The sequence below is a fragment of the Schistocerca gregaria genome, chromosome 3, assembly GCF_023897955.1.
Source record: "Schistocerca gregaria isolate iqSchGreg1 chromosome 3, iqSchGreg1.2, whole genome shotgun sequence".
Classification (NCBI taxonomy): domain Eukaryota; kingdom Metazoa; phylum Arthropoda; class Insecta; order Orthoptera; family Acrididae; genus Schistocerca; species Schistocerca gregaria.
Window position 1 is genome coordinate 18,881,351 of NC_064922.1, and position 12,693 is coordinate 18,894,043.

General features: G+C 49.5%; 1 non-coding gene across 1 annotated transcript; it reads left to right on the forward strand.

Moving 5' to 3' along the window:
- The first annotated feature begins 896 nt into the window (after positions 1-896).
- On the forward strand, positions 897-970 carry Trnaa-agc (transfer RNA alanine (anticodon AGC)). The gene has a single exon. It is a non-coding gene; the product is annotated as a tRNA-Ala (tRNA).
- Positions 971-12,693: the final 11,723 nt, after the last annotated feature.

The following is a 12,693-nucleotide window of genomic DNA, read 5'->3' on the forward strand; positions in this document are numbered from 1 at the left end:
TCAGTGCAAAGGGGACGCGGAAACTTATTGTGTCCCAGTGTTTTGCAGTTGGACGACAAGAGTTTTACGCAGTAGCAAAGAGCGAGGCACTGAGTTGGCATGAACAATGGAGAGCACAATGGGGCTCGAGATGTGCTTGTTACCTCAGGTGCTGTGTGATTGTGGACAAGGAGTGAAATGGACCAATTTGTGACCACCCTTTCAATTTAAGACGTTCAAAACAGACGGAATTTGCATTCGTAATACCAGAGCATCGAAACTACTTGGAACTCTTGTGTATATGAACGTGTCCGCGCCTTTGTATTCTGGTACCTTCGCCGCTACAAACCAACCAACCATCGTGTCCGTGCACATCAGAGTCGCAAAGAATGGAGAATAGCCAGGCTTGGTAGTGTGTGTAGCTGTAGCTCAGTTGGCAGATCGTTCGCTTAGCGTGTGAACGGTCTCGGGTTCAAGCCCCGGCTCCTCCATGTTTTGTGGTCAGTGCATGGTAAGTATTGGTCGCGGCGAACATAAACGCACGCAAGAAGTTGCAAAACCAGCGTCACAGACTGATATGATGTATACTGTCATAAGGAGAGCAAGGTGTAAGTGTGGGGACCGGCTGTTATCGTGGTGTCATCGAGTGCAGATCTGTCTTAGGTATCACGGCTTAACGTCATTGAAGTCTGGAGGTGGACAACACGTTCGTCTTACTCAGAGCGGTGTCTGAACTCTATTTTCGACGTTATGCGTGCCACTTTCATTGTGGCCAACTACGATTCGATACAGAATGCACGAAACCTGAAAGACACCCTCACTAATACATAGAGAGTAGTGTTTGTCTGCGGAATAATGGGAGTGCAAGGGTCTGTGACGTTGATATGACTGTATGTAGCACTACTAGTTACCGGGGGGGTGGGCGTAGCTCAGATGGTAGAGCGCTCGCTTAGCGTGCGAGAGGTACTGGGATCGATACCCAGTGCCTCCAGAATTTTTAACACATCTACATGCGCACCTTGCCATGCAAGTGGAATAATTCCGAACCGGCAGAGGTGTGTAGGCATATACAAGCGAACGATTAGCATCCACAATTGCGCCGATTTCACGTAAATCCCACTGCACGTTCCCATTCTTTGCGTGCAGTCGGCTGCTACTGGTGTTGCTGGTTGTGACTGCTGATAACAGATGCCGTAGCAATCAATTCATGGAGTGAGTTGTATGGTTTGCGATAGTCTGTCTCTGACAAGGAAGCACAGGTGATATAGGTGCGAACACAGGAAGCTTGCAGCCCCTCGCTGCCTGCAGACACAGAGCAGCCACACTAGAAGAGCGGCCTAAGCCGTAGGCGAAATGTGCTCATTCGCTTTGGCGCGACGTCGAACTATAAATAAGGCTGTCACTAGCGTGAGCGTCGTGTAAAGTCGGAAAAGTCATCTGCATGGGTGATTGCCAAGTTTGGGGAGCGTTTCGTAGTACGATCAGTGCAAAGGGGACGCGGAAACTTATTGTGTCCCAGTGTTTTGCAGTTGGACGACAAGAGTTTTACGCAGTAGCAAAGAGCGAGGCACTGAGTTGGCATGAACAATGGAGAGCACAATGGGGCTCGAGATGTGCTTGTTACCTCAGGTGCTGTGTGATTGTGGACAAGGAGTGAAATGGACCAATTTGTGACCGCCCTTTCAATTTAAGACGTTCAAAACAGACGGAATTTGCATTCGTAATACCAGAGCATCGAAACTACTTGGAACTCTTGTGTATATGAACGTGTCCGCGCCTTTGTATTCTGGTACCTTCGCCGCTACAAACCAACCAACCATCGTGTCCGTGCACATGAGAGTCGCAAAGAATGGAAAATAGCCAGGCTTGGTCGTGTGTGTAGCTGTAGTTCAGTTGGCAGATCGTTCGCTTAGCGTGTGAACGGTCTCGGGTTCAAGCCCCGGCTTCTCCATGTTTTGTGGTCAGTGCATGGTAAGTGTTGGTCGCGGCGAACATAAACGCACGCAAGAAGTTGCAAAACCAGCGTCACAGACTGATATGATGTATACTGTCATAAGGAGAGCAAGGTGTAAGTGTGGGGACCGGCTGTTATCGTGGTGTCATCGAGTGCAGATCTGTCTTAGGTATCACGGCTTAACGTCATTGAAGTCTGGAGGTGGACAACACGTTCGTCTTACTCAGAGCGGTGTCTGAACTCTATTTTCGACGTTATGCGTGCCACTTTCATTGTGGCCAACTACGATTCGATACAGAATGCACGAAACCTGAAAGACAAATTCACTGATACATAGAGAGTAGTGTTTGTCTGCGGAATAATGGGAGTGCAAGGGTCTGTGACGTTGATATGACTGTATGTAGCACTACTAGTTATCGGGGGGGTGGGCGTAGCTCAGATGGTAAAGCGCTCGCTTAGCGTGCGACAGGTACTGGGATCGATACCCAGCGCCTCCAGAATTTTTAACACACCTACATGCGCACCTTGCCATGCGAGTGGAATAATTCCCAACCGGCAGATACAAGCGAACGATTAGCATCCACAATTGCGCCGATTTCACGTAAATCCCACTGCACGTTCCCATTCTTTGCGTGCAGTCGGCTGCTACTGGTGTTGCTGGTTGTGACTGCTGATAACAGATGCCGTAGCAATCAATTCATGGAGTGAGTTGTATGTTTTGCGATAGTCTGTCTCTGACAAGGAAGCACAGGTGATATAGGTGCGAACACAGGAAGCTTGCAGCCCCTCGCTGCCTGCAGACACAGAGCAGCCACACTAGAAGAGCGGCCTAAGCCGTAGGCGAAATGTGCTCATTCGCTTTGGAGCGACGTCGAACTATAAATAAGGCTGTCACTAGCGTGAACGTCGTGTAAAGTCGGAAGAGTCATCTGCATGGGTGATTGCCAAGTTTGGGGAGCGTTTCGTAGTACGATCAGTGCAAAGGGGACGCGGAAACTTATTGTGTCCCAGTGTTTTGCAGTTGGACGACAAGAGTTTTACGCAGTAGCAAAGAGCGAGGCACTGAGTTGGCATGAACAATGGAGAGCACAATGGGGCTCGAGATGTGCTTGTTACCTCAGGTGCTGTGTGATTGTGGACAAGGAGTGAAATGGTCCAATTTGTGACCGCCCTTTCAATTTAAGACGTTCAAAACAGACGGAATTTGCATTCGTAATACCAGAGCATCGAAACTACTTGGAACTCTTGTGTATATGAACGTGTCCGCGCCTTTGTATTCTGGTACCTTCGCCGCTACAAACCAACCAACCGTCGTGTCCGTGCACATCAGAGTCGCAAAGAATGGAGAATAGCCAGGCTTGGTCGTGTGTGTAGCTGTAGCTCAGTTGGCAGATCGATCGCTTAGCGTGTGAACGGTCTCGGGTTCAAGCCCCGGCTCCTCCATGTTTTGTGGTCAATGCATGGTAAGTGTTGGTCGCGGCGAACATAAACGCACACAAGAAGTTGCAAAACCAGCGTCACAGACTGATATGATGTATACTGTCATAAGGAGAGCAAGGTGTAAGTGTGGGGACCGGCTGTTATCGTGGTGTCATCGAGTGCAGATCTGTCTTAGGTATCACGGATAACGTCATTGAAGTCTGGAGGTGGACAACACGTTCGTGTTACTCAGAGCGGTGTCTGAACTCTATTTTCGAAGTTATGCGTGCCACTTTCATTGTGGCCAACTACGATTCGATACAGAATGCACGAAACCTGAAAGACACCCTCACTGATACATAGAGAGTAGTGTTTGTCTGCGGAATAATGGGAGTGCAAGGGTCTGTGACGTTGATATGACTGTATGTAGCACCACTAGTTATCGGGGGGGTGGGCGTAGCTCAGACGGTAAAGCGCTCGCTTAGCGTGCGACAGGTACTGGGATCGATACCCAGCGCCTCCAGAATTTTTAACACACCTACATGCGCACCTTGCCATGCGAGTGGAATAATTCCCAACCGGCAGATACAAGCGAACGATTAGCATCCACAATTGCGCCGATTTCACGTAAATCCCACTGCACGTTCCAATTCTTTGCGTGCAGTCGGCTGCTACTGGTGTTGCTGGTTGTGACTGCGGATAACAGATGCCGTAGCAATCAATTCATGGAGTGAGTTGTATGTTTTGCGATAGTCTGTCTCTGACAAGGAAGCACAGGTGATATAGGTGCGAACACAGGAAGCTTGCAGCCCCTCGCTGCCTGCAGACACAGAGCAGCCACACTAGAAGAGCGGCCTAAGCCGTAGGCGAAATGTGCTCATTCGCTTTGGCTCGACGTCGAACTATAATAAGGCTGTCACTAGCGTGGGCGTTGCGTGAGCGTCGTGTAAAGTCGGTAAAGTCATTTGCATGGGTGATTGCCAAGTTTGGGGAGCGTTTCGTAGTACGATCAGTGCAAAGGGGACGCGGAAACTTGTTGTGTCGCAGTGTTTTGCAGTTGGACGACAAGAGTTTTACACAGTAGCAAAGAGCGAGGCACTGAGTTGGCATGAACAATGGAGAGCACAATGGGGCTCGAGATGTGCTTGTTACCTCAGGTGCTGTGTGATTGTGGACAAGGAGTGAAATGGACCAATTTGTGACCGCCCTTTCAATTTAAGACGTTCAAAACAGACGGAATTTGCATTCGTAATACCAGAGCATCGAAACTACTTGGAACTCTTGTGTATATGAACGTGTCCGCGCCTTTGTATTCTGGTACCTTCGCCGCTACAAACCAACCAACCGTCGTGTCCGTGCACATCAGAGTCGCAAAGAATGGAGAATAGCCAGGCTTGGTCGTGTGTGTAGCTGTAGCTCAGTTGGCAGATCGATCGCTTAGCGTGTGAACGGTCTCGGGTTCAAGCCCCGGCTCCTCCATGTTTTGTGGTCAATGCATGGTAAGTGTTGGTCGCGGCGAACATAAACGCACGCAAGAAGTTGCAAAACCAGCGTCACAGACTGATATGATGTATACTGTCATAAGGAGAGCAAGGTGTAAGTGTGGGGACCGGCTGTTATCGTGGTGTCATCGAGTGCAGATCTGTCTTAGGTATCACGGCTTAACGTCATTGAAGTCAGGTGGTGGACAACACGTTCGTCTTACGCAGAGCGGTGTCTGAACTCTATTTTCGACGTTATGCGTGCCACTTTCATTGTGGCCAACTACGATTCGATACAGAATGCACGAAACCTGAAAGACAAATTCACTGATACATAGAGAGTAGTGTTTGTCTGCGGAATAATGGGAGTGCAAGGGTCTGTGACGTTGATATGACTGTATGTAGCACTACTAGTTATCGGGGGGGTGGGCGTAGCTCAGATGGTAAAGCGCTCGCTTAGCGTGCGACAGGTACTGGGATCGATACCCAGCGCCTGCAGAATTTTTAACACACCTACATGCGCACCTTGCCATGCGAGTGGAATAATTCCCAACCGGCAGATACAAGCGAACGATTAGCATCCACAATTGCGCCGATTTCACGTAAATCCCACTGCACGTTCCCATTCTTTGCGTGCAGTCGGCTGCTACTGGTGTTGCTGGTTGTGACTGCTGATAACAGATGCCGTAGCAATCAATTCATGGAGTGAGTTGTATGTTTTGCGATAGTCTGTCTCTGACAAGGAAGCACAGGTGATATAGGTTCGAACACAGGAAGCTTGCAGCCCCTCGCTGCCTGCAGACACAGAGCAGCCACACTAGAAGAGCGGCCTAAGCCGTAGGCGAAATGTGCTCATTCGCTTTGGCGCGACGTCGAACTATAAATAAGGCTGCCACTAGCGTGGGCGTTGCGTGAGCGTCGTGTAAAGTCGGTAAAGTCATTTGCATGGGTGATTGCCAAGTTTGGGGAGCGTTTCGTTGTACGATCAGTGCAAAGGGGACGCGGAAACTTGTTGTGTCCCAGTGTTTGCAGTTGGACGACAAGAGTTTTACACAGTAGCAAAGAGCGAGGCACTGAGTTGGCATGAACAATGGAGAGCACAATGGGGCTCGAGATGTGCTTGTTACCTCAGGTGCTGTGTGATTGTGGACAAGGAGTGAAATGGACCAATTTGTGACCGCCCTTTCAATGTAAGACGTTCGAAACAGACGGAATTTGCATTCGTAATACCAGAGCATCGAAACTACTTGGAACTCTTGTGTATATGAACGTGTCCGCGCCTTTGTATTCTGGTACCTTCGCCGCTACAAACCAACCAACCGTCGTGTCCGTGCACATCAGAGTCGCAAAAAAGAATGGAGAATAGCCAGGCTTGGTCGTGTGTGTAGCTGTAGCTCAGTTGGCAGATCGTTCGCTTAGCGTGTGAACGGTCTCGGGTTCAAGCCCCCGCTCCTCCATGTTTTGTGGTCAGTGCATGGTAAGTGTTGGTCGCGGCGAACATAAACGCACGCAAGAAGTTGCAAAACCAGCGTCACAGACTGATATGATGTATACTGTCATAAGGAGAGCAAGGTGTAAGTGTGTGGACCGGCTGTTATCGTGGTGTCATCGAGTGCAGATCTGTCTTAGGTATCACGGCTTAACGTCATTGAAGTCTGGAGGTGGACAACACGTTCGTCTTACTCAGAGCGGTGTCTGAACTCTATTTTCGAAGTTATGCGTGCCACTTTCATTGTGCCCAACTACAATTCGATACAGAATGCTCGAAACCTGAAAGACACCCGCACTGATACATAGAGAGTAGTGTTTGTCTGCGGAATAATGGGAGTGCAATGGTCTGTGACGTTGATATGACTGTATGTAGCACAACTAGTTATCGGGGGGGTGGGCGTAGCTCAGATGGTAAAGCGCTCGCTTAGCGTGCGACAGGTAGTGGGATCGATACCCAGCGCCTCCAGAATTTTTAACACGTCTACATGCGCACCTTGCCATGCAAGTGGAATAATTCCCAACCGGCAGAGGTGTGTAGGCAGATACAAGCGAACGATTAGCATCCACAATTGCGCCGATTTCACGTAAATCCCACTGCACGTTCCCATTCTTTGCGTGCAGTCGGCTGCTACTGGTGTTGCTGGTTGTGACTGCTGATAACAGATGCCGTAGCAATCAATTCATGGAGTGAGTTGTATGTTTTGCGATAGTCTGTCTCTGACAAGGAAGCACAGGTGATATAGGTGCGAACACAGGAAGCTTGCAGCCCCTCGCTGCCTGCAGACACAGAGCAGCCACACTAGAAGAGCGGCCTAAGCCGTAGGCGAAATGTGCTCATTCGCTTTGGCGCGACGTCGAACTATAAATAAGGCTGTCACTAGCGTGGGCGTTGCGTGAGCGTCGTGTGAAGTCGGTAAAGTCATTTGCATGGGTGATGGCCAAGTTTGGGGAGCGTTTCGTAGTACGATCAGTGCAAAGGGGACGCGGAAACTTGTTGTGTCCCAGTGTTTTGCAGTTGGACGACAAGAGTTTTACACAGTAGCAAAGAGCGAGGCACTGAGTTGGCATGAACAATGGAGAGCACAATGGGGCTCGAGATGTGCTTGTTACCTCAGGTGCTGTGTGATTGTGGACAAGGAGTGAAATGGACCAATTTGTGACCGCCCTTTCAATTTAAGACGTTCAAAACAGACGGAATTTGCATTCGTAATACCAGAGCATCGAAACTACTTGGAACTCTTGTGTATATGAACGTGTCCGCGCCTTTGTATTCTGGTACCTTCGCCGCTACAAACCAACCAACCATCGTGTCCGTGCACATGAGAGTCGCAAAGAATGGAAAATAGCCAGGCTTGGTCGTGTGTGTAGCTGTAGCTCAGTTGGCAGATCGTTCGCTTAGCGTGTGAACGGTCTCGGGTTCAAGCCCCGGCTTCTCCATGTTTTGTGGTCAGTGCATGGTAAGTGTTGGTCGCGGCGAACATAAACGCACGCAAGAAGTTGCAAAACCAGCGTCACAGACTGATATGATGTATACTGTCATAAGGAGAGCAAGGTGTAAGTGTGGGGACCGGCTGTTATCGTGGTGTCATCGAGTGCAGATCTGTCTTAGGTATCACGGCTTAACGTCATTGAAGTCTGGAGGTGGACAACACGTTCGTCTTACTCAGAGCGGTGTCTGAACTCTATTTTCGACGTTATGCGTGCCACTTTCATTGTGGCCAACTACGATTCGATACAGAATGCACGAAACCTGAAAGACAAATTCACTGATACATAGAGAGTAGTGTTTGTCTGCGGAATAATGGGAGTGCAAGGGTCTGTGACGTTGATATGACTGTATGTAGCACTACTAGTTATCGGGGGGGTGGGCGTAGCTCAGATGGTAAAGCGCTCGCTTAGCGTGCGACAGGTACTGGGATCGATACCCAGCGCCTCCAGAATTTTTAACACACCTACATGCGCACCTTGCCATGCGAGTGGAATAATTCCCAACCGGCAGATACAAGCGAACGATTAGCATCCACAATTGCGGCGATTTCACGTAAATCCCACTGCACGTTCCCATTCTTTGCGTGCAGTCGGCTGCTACTGGTGTTGCTGGTTGTGACTGCTGATAACAGATGCCGTAGCAATCAATTCATGGAGTGAGTTGTATGTTTTGCGATAGTCTGTCTCTGACAAGAAAGCACAGGTGATATAGGTGCGAACACAGGAAGCTTGCAGCCCCTCGCTGCCTGCAGACACAGAGCAGCCACACTAGAAGAGCGGCCTAAGCCGTAGGCGAAATGTGCTCATTTGCTTTGGAGCGACGTCGAACTATAAATAAGGCTGTCACTAGCGTGAACGTCGTGTAAAGTCGGAAGAGTCATCTGCATGGGTGATTGCCAAGTTTGGGGAGCGTTTCGTAGTACGATCAGTGCAAAGGGGACGCGGAAACTTATTGTGTCCCAGTGTTTTGCAGTTGGACGACAAGAGTTTTACGCAGTAGCAAAGAGCGAGGCACTGAGTTGGCATGAACAATGGAGAGCACAATGGGGCTCGAGATGTGCTTGTTACCTCAGGTGCTGTGTGATTGTGGACAAGGAGTGAAATGGTCCAATTTGTGACCGCCCTTTCAATTTAAGACGTTCAAAACAGACGGAATTTGCATTCGTAATACCAGAGCATCGAAACTACTTGGAACTCTTGTGTATATGAACGTGTCCGCGCCTTTGTATTCTGGTACCTTCGCCGCTACAAACCAACCAACCGTCGTGTCCGTGCACATCAGAGTCGCAAAGAATGGAGAATAGCCAGGCTTGGTCGTGTGTGTAGCTGTAGCTCAGTTGGCAGATCGATCGCTTAGCGTGTGAACGGTCTCGGGTTCAAGCCCCGGCTCCTCCATGTTTTGTGGTCAATGCATGGTAAGTGTTGGTCGCGGCGAACATAAACGCACGCAAGAAGTTGCAAAACCAGCGTCACAGACTGATATGATGTATACTGTCATAAGGAGAGCAAGGTGTAAGTGTGGGGACCGGCTGTTATCGTGGTGTCATCGAGTGCAGATCTGTCTTAGGTATCGCGGATAACGTCATTGAAGTCTGGAGGTGGACAACACGTTCGTGTTACTCAGAGCGGTGCCTGAACTCTATTTTCGAAGTTATGCGTGCCACTTTCATTGTGGCCAACTACGATTCGATACAGAATGCACGAAACCTGAAAGACACCCTCACTGATACATAGAGAGTAGTGTTTGTCTGCGGAATAATGGGAGTGCAAGGGTCTGTGACGTTGATATGACTGTATGTAGCACCACTAGTTATCGGGGGGGTGGGCGTAGCTCAGACGGTAAAGCGCTCGCTTAGCGTGCGACAGGTACTGGGATCGATACCCAGCGCCTCCAGAATTTTTAACACACCTACATGCGCACCTTGCCATGCGAGTGGAATAATTCCCAACCGGCAGATACAAGCGAACGATTAGCATCCACAATTGCGCCGATTTCACGTAAATCCCACTGCACGTTCCAATTCTTTGCGTGCAGTCGGCTGCTACTGGTGTTGCTGGTTGTGACTGCTGATAACAGATGCCGTAGCAATCAATTCATGGAGTGAGTTGTATGTTTTGCGATAGTCTGTCTCTGACAAGGAAGCACAGGTGATATAGGTGCGAACACAGGAAGCTTGCAGCCCCTCGCTGCCTGCAGACACAGAGCAGCCACACTAGAAGAGCGGCCTAAGCCGTAGGCGAAATGTGCTCATTCGCTTTGGCTCGACGTCGAACTATAAATAAGGCTGTCACTAGCGTGGGCGTTGCGTGAGCGTCGTGTAAAGTCGGTAAAGTCATTTGCATGGGTGATTGCCAAGTTTGGGGAGCGTTTCGTAGTACGATCAGTGCAAAGGGGACGCGGAAACTTGTTGTGTCGCAGTGTTTTGCAGTTGGACGACAAGAGTTTTACACAGTAGCAAAGAGCGAGGCACTGAGTTGGCATGAACAATGGAGAGCACAATGGGGCTCGAGATGTGCTTGTTACCTCAGGTGCTGTGTGATTGTGGACAAGGAGTGAAATGGACCAATTTGTGACCGCCCTTTCAATTTAAGACGTTCAAAACAGACGGAATTTGCATTCGTAATACCAGAGCATCGAAACTACTTGGAACTCTTGTGTATATGAACGTGTCCGCGCCTTTGTATTCTGGTACCTTCGCCGCTACAAACCAACCAACCGTCGTGTCCGTGCACATCAGAGTCGCAAAGAATGGAGAATAGCCAGGCTTGGTCGTGTGTGTAGCTGTAGCTCAGTTGGCAGATCGATCGCTTAGCGTGTGAACGGTCTCGGGTTCAAGCCCCGGCTCCTCCATGTTTTGTGGTCAATGCATGGTAAGTGTTGGTCGCGGCGAACATAAACGCACGCAAGAAGTTGCAAAACCAGCGTCACAGACTGATATGATGTATACTGTCATAAGGAGAGCAAGGTGTAAGTGTGGGGACCGGCTGTTATCGTGGTGTCATCGAGTGCAGATCTGTCTTAGGTATCACGGCTTAACGTCATTGAAGTCAGGAGGTGGACAACACGTTCGTCTTACGCAGAGCGGTGTCTGAACTCTATTTTCGACGTTATGCGTGCCACTTTCATTGTGGCCAACTACGATTCGATACAGAATGCACGAAACCTGAAAGACAAATTCACTGATACATAGAGAGTAGTGTTTGTCTGCGGAATAATGGGAGTGCAAGGGTCTGTGACGTTGATATGACTGTATGTAGCACTACTAGTTATCGGGGGGGGTGGGCGTAGCTCAGATGGTAAAGCGCTCGCTTAGCGTGCGACAGGTACTGGGATCGATACCCAGCGCCTCCAGAATTTTTAACACACCTACATGCGCACCTTGCCATGCGAGTGGAATAATTCCCAACCGGCAGATACAAGCGAACGATTAGCATCCACAATTGCGCCGATTTCACGTAAATCCCACTGCACGTTCCCATTCTTTGCGTGCAGTCGGCTGCTACTGGTGTTGCTGGTTGTGACTGCTGATAACAGATGCCGTAGCAATCAATTCATGGAGTGAGTTGTATGTTTTGCGATAGTCTGTCTCTGACAAGGAAGCACAGGTGATATAGGTGCGAACACAGGAAGCTTGCAGCCCCTCGCTGCCTGCAGACACAGAGCAGCCACACTAGAAGAGCGGCCTAAGCCGTAGGCGAAATGTGCTCATTCGCTTTGGCGCGACGTCGAACTATAAATAAGGCTGCCACTAGCGTGGGCGTTGCGTGAGCGTCGTGTAAAGTCGGTAAAGTCATTTGCATGGGTGATTGCCAAGTTTGGGGAGCGTTTCGTTGTACGATCAGTGCAAAGGGGACGCGGAAACTTGTTGTGTCCCAGTGTTTGCAGTTGGACGACAAGAGTTTTACACAGTAGCAAAGAGCGAGGCACTGAGTTGGCATGAACAATGGAGAGCACAATGGGGCTCGAGATGTGCTTGTTACCTCAGGTGCTGTGTGATTGTGGACAAGGAGTGAAATGGACCAATTTGTGACCGCCCTTTCAATGTAAGACGTTCAAAACAGACGGAATTTGCATTCGTAATACCAGAGCATCGAAACTACTTGGAACTCTTGTGTATATGAACGTGTCCGCGCCTTTGTATTCTGGTACCTTCGCCGCTACAAACCAACCAACCGTCGTGTCCGTGCACATCAGAGTCGCAAAAAAGAATGGAGAATAGCCAGGCTTGGTCTAGTGTGTAGCTGTAGCTCAGTTGGCAGATCGTTCGCTTAGCGTGTGAACGGTCTCGGGTTCAAGCCCCCGCTCCTCCATGTTTTGTGGTCAGTGCATGGTAAGTGTTGGTCGCGGCGAACATAAACGCACGCAAGAAGTTGCAAAACCAGCGTCACAGACTGATATGATGTATACTGTCATAAGGAGAGCAAGGTGTAAGTGTGTGGACCGGCTGTTATCGTGGTGTCATCGAGTGCAGATCTGTCTTAGGTATCACGGCTTAACGTCATTGAAGTCTGGAGGTGGACAACACGTTCGTCTTACTCAGAGCGGTGTCTGAACTCTATTTTCGAAGTTATGCGTGCCACTTTCATTGTGCCCAACTACAATTCGATACAGAATGCTCGAAACCTGAAAGACACCCGCACTGATACATAGAGAGTAGTGTTTGTCTGCGGAATAATGGGAGTGCAATGGTCTGTGACGTTGATATGACTGTATGTAGCACTACTAGTTATCGGGGGGGTGGGCGTAGCTCAGATGGTAAAGCGCTCGCTTAGCGTGCGACAGGTACTGGGATCGATACCCAGCGCCTCCAGAATTTTTAACACGTCTACATGCGCACCTTGCCATGCAAGTGGAATAATTCCCAACCGGCAGAGGTGTGT